The following is a 9,197-nucleotide window of genomic DNA, read 5'->3' on the forward strand; positions in this document are numbered from 1 at the left end:
AGAGAAGATTTTTGTAAAAGATTACAAAAATTATGAAAAAATGGTAAGAAATGACTATCAAGAGCAATAACTTCTTCAGGGGTCAATTGACCATTTTGGTCATGCTGACTTACTTAGATCTAACTTTGCTAAACATTATTAATTGCTGTTTACAGTTTATCTCTATCTATAACAATATTCAAGATAATTACCAACGAATCCAAAATTGTCTCAAAATTACTATTTCGGGGGCGGCTACCCAACAACGGGTTGTCTGATATTGACCTGATAAACAGTTTTATCCCTTTGTCAGATTTGCCTGAATGCTTCGGTTTCAGAGATATAAGCCAAAATCTACATTTTCGATTTACATTTAAAGCCATGACGGCCATCTTGGTGGGATTGTCGGGTCATTTGACACATTTTTTAAACTAGATACTCTAGTGATGATTGTGGCCAAGTTTGATAAATTTGGGCTAGTAGTTTCAGTGGAGAAGATTTTTCTAAAAGTTAACGACGACGGACGACGGACGACAAGTTATGAAAAATCTCTTGGGTCAGGTGAGCTAAAAGAATGCAAATCAACATCAGTATACTATTCATTAAACTTAATCCAAAATTATCCACTATAAAGCATAAAAAAAATCCCGAGCCATACTCCTGGAAAATGTCCGGAAAGGTTATCTTTGATAACTGTTATCTCTGCTTCGGCAGAAACTGTACATCTGGGTATAAAACTAACGGCTATAAAAGAATGTGATATCAACAAAAAGGAACGCATCAAATCTGCAAGTATGCTCTAATGAACTCAAGTCTACATGGAACCAACTGCTGTGATATCAAAATATCCGTTACAATATACAAAAGCTATATATTGCTTAGACTCTTATATGGCTTGGAAGTCCTCTTTCTTGCCAAAGCTCAAATGGAACTATTGGAAAAGTTTAATAAATAAAACTCTCAGATCCATACTCTTAAAGAACCGCTATTCCTACCATTTTGCTACTACCGGGCGTCCTACCTAGAAGAAGAAATCCACATAAAGAAACTGACTCTCTTACATGCAATTCTGTCATGTGACAACTCTTAATTAAATGAAATTCTTTAAAGACACATATCCGTCAATTTCAAAAACCCTTAAAGCTTGTTTCATCAATCAATTGTACTGCTACAACAATACAACCTGCCAAACATTCTTGATTCCAGTATAAAACTGCCTTCAAAAGTTGTATGGAAAAAAATCCTGAGATCCACCCTCAACAAATACTGGACCTATGAACTACAAGACACGGCAGATACAAAATCCTCATTGAGATTCCCAAACACAACAACTTTAGAGATAGGAATTGTTCATCCCGTCTGGGAATTTGCATCACAAAGCTTATTAGTCGTACGGAAAAGCATGAGCAAAGCTCATATGCTCACCGTTCATACTTGGTACAGGCCGACAAATACCAGTTTAGCCAATACAAGATAAATGCAACATGTCTGCTGTGTAATTGGGAGGACGAAGATTTAACGCACGTCTTAACATTTTGTCCAGCTTTAAGGGAAACTCGTATGAAGTATTTCCTTCCTCACAAACTCTTCAATTTCAACCAAAACATTATGACACTTTTGCTTAATTTTTCAGTTTTCTGCAATCTGCAAATCCTCAGGAAACCTCAGAAAATGAATATTGAGTCACGGATGAGAGACCTCTGTTATGAAATAAAACATCTGCCGTATACAGATTCTAAAGAATTTAGAAATCAGGTGAAAGTCAAATAGAATTATGTGAATTGTAGGAATGGACCTCATAGACAATAAACTTGTAATGACATACGTTTGATAAGATGGTTTTTAGATGTGTAGTCTCTAAACATGTGCATTTTCTAATCCCCTCTAAATATATTACCATGCCCAATTTTTTGGTTATTTTTAATTCTTATCCTTTTCACTATATGTACAGAGCACGTCTACTTGACAATTTTATTCTATCTTATTGTTTATTTTACTTCCGTTTTTTTTAATTAAAACCCATATCTTAATTAACTTTAAAAAATCTTGACATAAATCTACGATTTACCCACTTAGGTTAATATCCCCTATTACCCAGTAAGCGGTGTTCTTTAGATAGGACGCTTAAACATAAGAACAAAAAGAAAGATGGTCGTAAATTGCCTTTAGAAAACAGTACTAACATTATCTTAAGCATAAGGAATTTTTTTTTCATATTTTACCTGATTGTTATGCGGGTCACACATTTGCTTGGTACGCTTGACAAATTCTTGGCCGCAACGATTCTTCAAAAGTTGAAATGATATGGCTGACGAAATTCTTACGGAAGTGACGTTCACGGAAGAAAGGGAACAGAGTTACCGAACGGGAGAATGTACCGGACACGCTTTTATGAATCTACATTAGGAGAGTATCCTCAATCATAAAAGTTTGAAATATAGTATGAACATGATAAGGTTATACATACAACTATACTAAAGAAGTAGAATGATTGCTAACACTTTTAGTTTAAACTACCAGCAGTTCGCCGATAGTTATGATAATAAAAGCGAAGATCACAATTGGCATACGAAATAAGTAGTGTACTTATTGTATGCAAATAAAAAATGTATATGTAGCTTTCATTTAAGGAATAACAGTACTGTAGTTGAAGAGTTGCCACCGTCAATTGTAGATTTGACGGTCGCAAATGCAGTTTTACTGGCGACGCGTAGCGGAGACAGTAAAACGGAGATTTGCGACCGTCAAATCAAAATTGACGGTGGCAACTCTTCAACTACAGTACTGTTATTCCGATTCTAATGCATTACAAAAAGAAATAATACGATAAAACTTTGAAAAATGTCTAAATTTGACAAATTAAAAAAAATCCGCGTAACGTCATGAACGATTTTGGCGCAAAGCCGTCATTGGTAAACGTGACGTCATACAAATGAAAACTTACAAACTGGATGATATTACGTTACCTGTACGCTTCAAATTCGGATAAAATTACATTAAAACGGCGAATTCGAGGTAGGTGTTGTTTTATTTTCGTTTATATAGTAGTAGTCGAACATTTGTTGATTCAATCATTTCAAAATGGTTGTCCCTCCTTAGTAACGCCTGGTCAACTGTGGATTTGACGGCAACTTTTAGCCAATGAAAATAATTGTTACATACAAATTGCATTAGAATTGAAGATTTATACACAAAGATATTATAATATTTTTCTATACTCATCATACAATGATATACATGAGATTCTTTAATGTTAAATACGTAAGTGTGCGATAGTTGATGGTTATGTACGATTCGATTTACCTTTCGCGGTGATGTCGTTCAATGAGTCTTTAAAAATCGTAACGATGTTTTCCTAGACCTGAATTGTTTGTATAGTTTACTTCCAAAATGTGGTATGAAAACTTGAAAATCATTGTAGAAAGGCTTTGGGAAAACAAATAATTGTACATTTCTTAATTTCTGTGAACATAATTTAAGTTCTTCGATAATCCAGAAATGTCAAAGTTTTTATTTCACTGCTATTTACAAAAATGTTCAAGTTTACATACGACATTATGGAAGTATGCATTTTGCCAAAATTTTCAAAGCTTGTTTGTGAAATAATTTTTGTGATTTACAACATTTTAGAAGCCAAGCGAGATTATGTCTTTTGTTATTCATTATTTTGTTTGTAAATGTATAATTCAGACTGGTTTTTTCTCGTTTGAACTGCTTTTAATTTTGAAGTTTCGAGTACATTTGAGCTTAAGAGTATAGATGTTGCTTATTACTGAAGGGCGTATGGTGACCTATAATTGCTGACGCAATACAATACTTATAATTGGTTTCTAGTATAAGTGAACTAATTAGCTAGTTAACTACTTTTTTTTAAGAAACAAAAATAAACATATTTTCTATAAATAAAACAAGTTACCAATTAATGAAACAGGACGACTAAATCCAGTTCCGATTATATTTGTAGCTGCACAGATATACAATCCAGAATCGATGTGAGATGCATATTTAAAAGACAAAGACGGGTTTCTTACACTTATACCAATTAATCCTGTTGTACCATGATTTAAAATAACGTCTCCCCTTTCTGTTTCTTTAATCCAGTACACATTCGTGTGAAGAGGTATTGAATTAACAGTACACAATAAAGCTACGTCATTGCCATATTTGATGGTATATCTAGTTAATGGTACTTCCACATCCGGTTTGCCTGAAAAATTAAACAACCTGTATTTCATGTTTTTGTATAACAGCTTTAATACCAGACATTAACGTGAATTACTATTAATAGTGTTTGAGAAATGACAATGCCTTCGTTGCGCCAGCGACGCACAATTTCAACAAAATAAATACATTATTAAATAAATCTGATCTCATTGCAAAATCACCGCTCCTCGTGTGTTATTGCATTATCAGCACAGATTGAAGTAAGAACCAAGCTTAAAGTGGTTTTTTTCTTCATTTTAACATTTGTAACATTGGTGCACAAATCTTGGTTGTATAATAAATCCTCTGTGTAAAGCAATAATGCAATGAAATATGTACTTAAGTGGCTATTTGATTGTTTTGTTGAAACAGTAGAGTATAATTTTAACTTGCAGATGATTGGTGTTGTGAATGAAGCAAGTGTATAGAAAACACTGTCATTATTTAGTAAATAGATAAATAACAGGTAGTCGGTCGTATTTCTTGAACTTCTTTACAAATTGTATGAGTCCCTTTTGATATCTAAATATATCGAAAGGTGTAATGTTTACAGCTCTGTTATATATATTTGTGTTTAAATTCAACGTACATTTGTACTTTTAAAAAATCGATTTAAGATTTACATTTTTTTACATTTTACTACATTTATAAGAAAAACTCTTTTTGGTGGATATAGCAATTAAAACAAACGTTTAAGAACACACTTAACGTAATTAATAAATTACAGAGCACAAATTTCATCCGTCATCTGCTATGCGTATTTCTTACCTCAATCTGTTAAAACCATAGTTGTGCACACATGTGATTACGGTCTGCTAGGTCCACTTTACTAAAGAAAGACTAATGTGTATACGATACCAAACAATGAACTAACTGTAGCCGATATATTTTGATTTAAATTATTACCTGCATCTACGTAGAAACTCACACTTTTACTATTTGAACTTCCGACAATGTTTTCGGCGAAACACGTATACGATCCAGAATCCGATGTGGTAGCCCTATCAATGGTTAACGATGGATCCTCCAATGTCACTCCACTTACACCACGAGTAACATTTTTAATTCTTCGTTTGAGTCCAGAATAATCATGCTCCCAGTATACATCTTTGTGAAGAGGAACGGCATCAACATAGCAGTGTATTGTGTAACTCTCTCCATACATTGCTGAATGGTGTGCGTGTTCTATCGACACAACTGGTAGCCCTTAATGTAATAAGTTTCCTTTAAAGTCACAGTGCAATGTGTGATCCTTTTTTAGTAATGCAAATCGATAAAACAGTTTTCTTTTTTACAAAATATTATTCTGACACGTTCCCACGTGATATAATTTGTGCTAACTGTTTTGTTTGTATTTATTGAAGCCCATAACTTCACCAATGAGATAAGCCAATATTTTGGTTAATGATGTTTCAATATGACATGTACATAAAACAAAAATGCCGGACATATATTTACAATGCATTTATAGACTTTATTTTTGCTGAAATGTACAGGTCTGATATTTGAGTCAAATTGTGTCGACCTAGTGAAGATTAGGAGGAACATAATCTGACACTGCAATTCCTGATAAGAAGTTAATGACTTAATTACATGTAGCTTTTATGTTTGAATAACTTTTAGTAGTTGTAATCCGGTTTTTTTTATTAAATGGGGAAAAACAAAAGGAATTTAGTACATTGCATGAAGAGTTATCACTAATAATTGGTTCCTTAGGGCAGAATTATTTGAAGCGTGTTACATTTCCTTTTTAGATTTAGCATATTGTATACAGTTTGCAGTACTTAACAACAATACGTTCTTAAAGAACAAAAATGACAGAATAAAAAACGTGCATGATAAACAAAATGTAACCTTCTAAAATATGCATAATATTATTTTGAAAATTTTGTGATTGACCATGGACAAAACATGTTTTTTAACACCCTAAAAGCAAGTGTTTTCCCTAACTGCATATCATTTTAAATCACTAAGTCGAAATTAGTATCAGATCGTCATTAAATACAAATATCAATACTACATACCTCCGACAACATTTAAAACAGTAGGAGTACTTTCGGCCAGTCCTAAGTCGTTCATTGCACTACATGTATACTCCCCTGTGCTAGATTTTACTGGAGACATAATTGTCATGGAAGGATCTGTTGGTACTATTCCTAGAATTCCAACAGAACCATTGTATATGTGTGTCAAATGTCCATTGACATATTTGTTCCAACGCACATACATTGCAGGAGGGTCAGCAATTATATCACAATGCAGTGTAACTGGAATGCCGTATGTTGTATTGTAAAGAGTAGATCTGATGTTTACAATGGGTACACCTTTGAATGACGTAACAATTAAACGTTAATTTGTAATATTTAAGTACATAGTTATAATAATTTAATGAAGTACGGGTTAGAACTGCATATATTAGAAAAATTCGCAAAACTGTATTATCGTCTTTGGCATCTTCAGAATATGACGTCATATTTTTATTCCTGATGTCAAATAAAACACAAGAGGTATTTATACATATACTTTTGATACGCTTCTGAATGGTTTTCATGTATAAAAAAAAAAACGATTCAGGGGCGCAAAATGTTACTTTTTGGGGGTTTTGTTTTAGATTACCATACCAAACATTCAACACGGTGGAACTTGTAGAACGTTGTATTTATCCCATCAAAACATTTGTCAACGTGCACAGAAAATTATCGTTCGATGCACGTTGCATGAGAATATACTATCATTGCACCATATGCGCATTTCAACAATTGCTGTGTCGTGACATCGTATCGGCAGACCATCACCGGTGTCAACGTGATGATCGTAACTGCAGTTACGATCATCCCAATATGGCGGACACAAATATAGGAACATTTTATAAGGCTGATTTCTCCAATTTAGCAGCTTCTTTTCAGATTTGTATTATGTCAAGGAACATCTTTATAAGCATTACATTGAAATATTTTTTCGGACTGGAGGGAAAAGCAAAAAGAAAAATGAAATTCGACATACCAAAAATCACGATGATGATCGTAACTTTTATTATTTTTTATCAACGATGATCGTAACTTCTACTTAAGATGGTCGTAACTGTCTGTTCCAAAGAAGCATTTTCTGATAAATAAGAACAAATAAAGCTATCTAGTATGCGAAAACATGTAAGTTATCAGCTGATATTCTGAGGAACGATAACAGAGTTATCTAGTTCAATATTGTGGCAGTGTCATAATTGATTGATATATCAAATATGATATTGATGATATTAATTTTATTGGAGTGTTTGCTAGTTTGGTTACTCATTGTTTCTATTTCTAGCACTATTGTTCTAGTATCATTCTCTTTTCCCTTTGGTGAACCTATTTTCTTTCATATCATTTTGGAGGGAAAATTCTAACCTTTTGATTGGTCAATCTTTAGGCCAAAGGTCTTACTATATGTTTTCATTGTTTCTGGTAGATTTAGACTGCAGACATATTGGAATGTAGTTAAAATTTCCTGCTTGATATATTCAATTCTGACATTGATGATATTTGTATTATAGTTTATATTATATATTGTTTAGTTTTCTGTAATTAGTTAATACTTCAGTTTAATTATGTATATCTCTTTCATATTCATTTGTTAAAATTTACAGTTTGCTATAGCATTAAGTGTTATATATAATAAGAAGGTTCTTATCCCGTGCATAAAAAAACAATGCCGTATTTGTCAAAACCTGTTCAACTTTTGATCTTCAATGCTGTACAAATTTGTACCTTTTTCACGTTCGATCTTTTATATCTGGGCGTTATGTATTCGGGTTTAGTTTTCTGTAATTAGTTAATACTTCAGTTTCCTTGTGTATATCTCTTTCATATTCATTTGATAAAATTTACTGTTTGCAATAGCATGAATTGTTCTATATAATAAGAATGTTCTTATCCCGGGCATAAAAACAATGCCGTATTTGGCGAAACCTTTTCAACTTTTGATCTTCAGTGCTGTACAACTTTGTACTTTTTTCACTTTCGATCTTTTATATCTGGGCGTTATGTATTCGGGTTTAGTTTTCTGTAATTAGTTAATACTTCAGTTTCCTTGTGTATATCTCTTTCATATTCATTTGATAAAATTTACTGTTTGCAATAGCATGAATTGTTCTATATAATAAGAATGTTCTTATCCCGGGCATAAACACAATGCCGTATTTGGCGAAACCTTTTCAACTTTTGAACTTCAGTGCTGTACAACTTTGTACTTTTTTTCACTTTCGATCTTTTATATCTGGGCGTGACTGGTAAGTCTTGTGTGGACAAGGCACGTTTTTGGCGTATTGAATTTTAAACCTGATGCTTTTTGTTATCTATTAATCATGTTTTTCTTTGTCTAATATGTTCTCCTATTTATTTGTATTGTAGTCCTGTCATATTATGTTGTCATTTCAATGTTATATTTAACTTTGCAATTGAAGTGCGAGGTTTGGCATGCCATAACACAAGGTTCAACCCACCACTTTTATTCCCCTTTAAAAGTGTCCTGTACCAAGTCAGGAAGATGGCCATTGTTATATTATTGTTCGTTTCTGTGTGTGTTGCATTTTAACGTTGAGTCGTTTGTGTTTTCTCTTATTTTTGAGATTTTGAGATATTGAGATAAGACGTGGCACGGTACTTGTCTATCCCAAATTCATGTATTTGTTTTTCATGTTATATTTGTTATCCCCGTGGTGTTTTGTCTGATGCTTGGTCCGTTTCTGTGTGTGTTGCGTTTCGGTGTTGTGTCGTTGTTCTCCTCTGATATTTAGTGCGTTCTCATCGGCTTTGGTTTGTTACCCCGAATTTGTTTTTTGTCCATGGATTTATGAGTTTTGAACAGCGGTATACTACTGGTGCCTTTATTTATACTTCTTGGATTTCCAATATTCTTATATTCAGGTCAGTTGATTAAGTTTTTTTCTAATTAACAAACTAATAGTATGTCATTGTAATACCTTGTGAAAGGATTGATTGTATGTATTGAATGGAGGAATATTTGGAGTATGGAAG

The sequence above is a fragment of the Mytilus trossulus genome, chromosome 13, assembly GCF_036588685.1.
Source record: "Mytilus trossulus isolate FHL-02 chromosome 13, PNRI_Mtr1.1.1.hap1, whole genome shotgun sequence".
NCBI lineage: Eukaryota > Metazoa > Mollusca > Bivalvia > Mytilida > Mytilidae > Mytilus > Mytilus trossulus.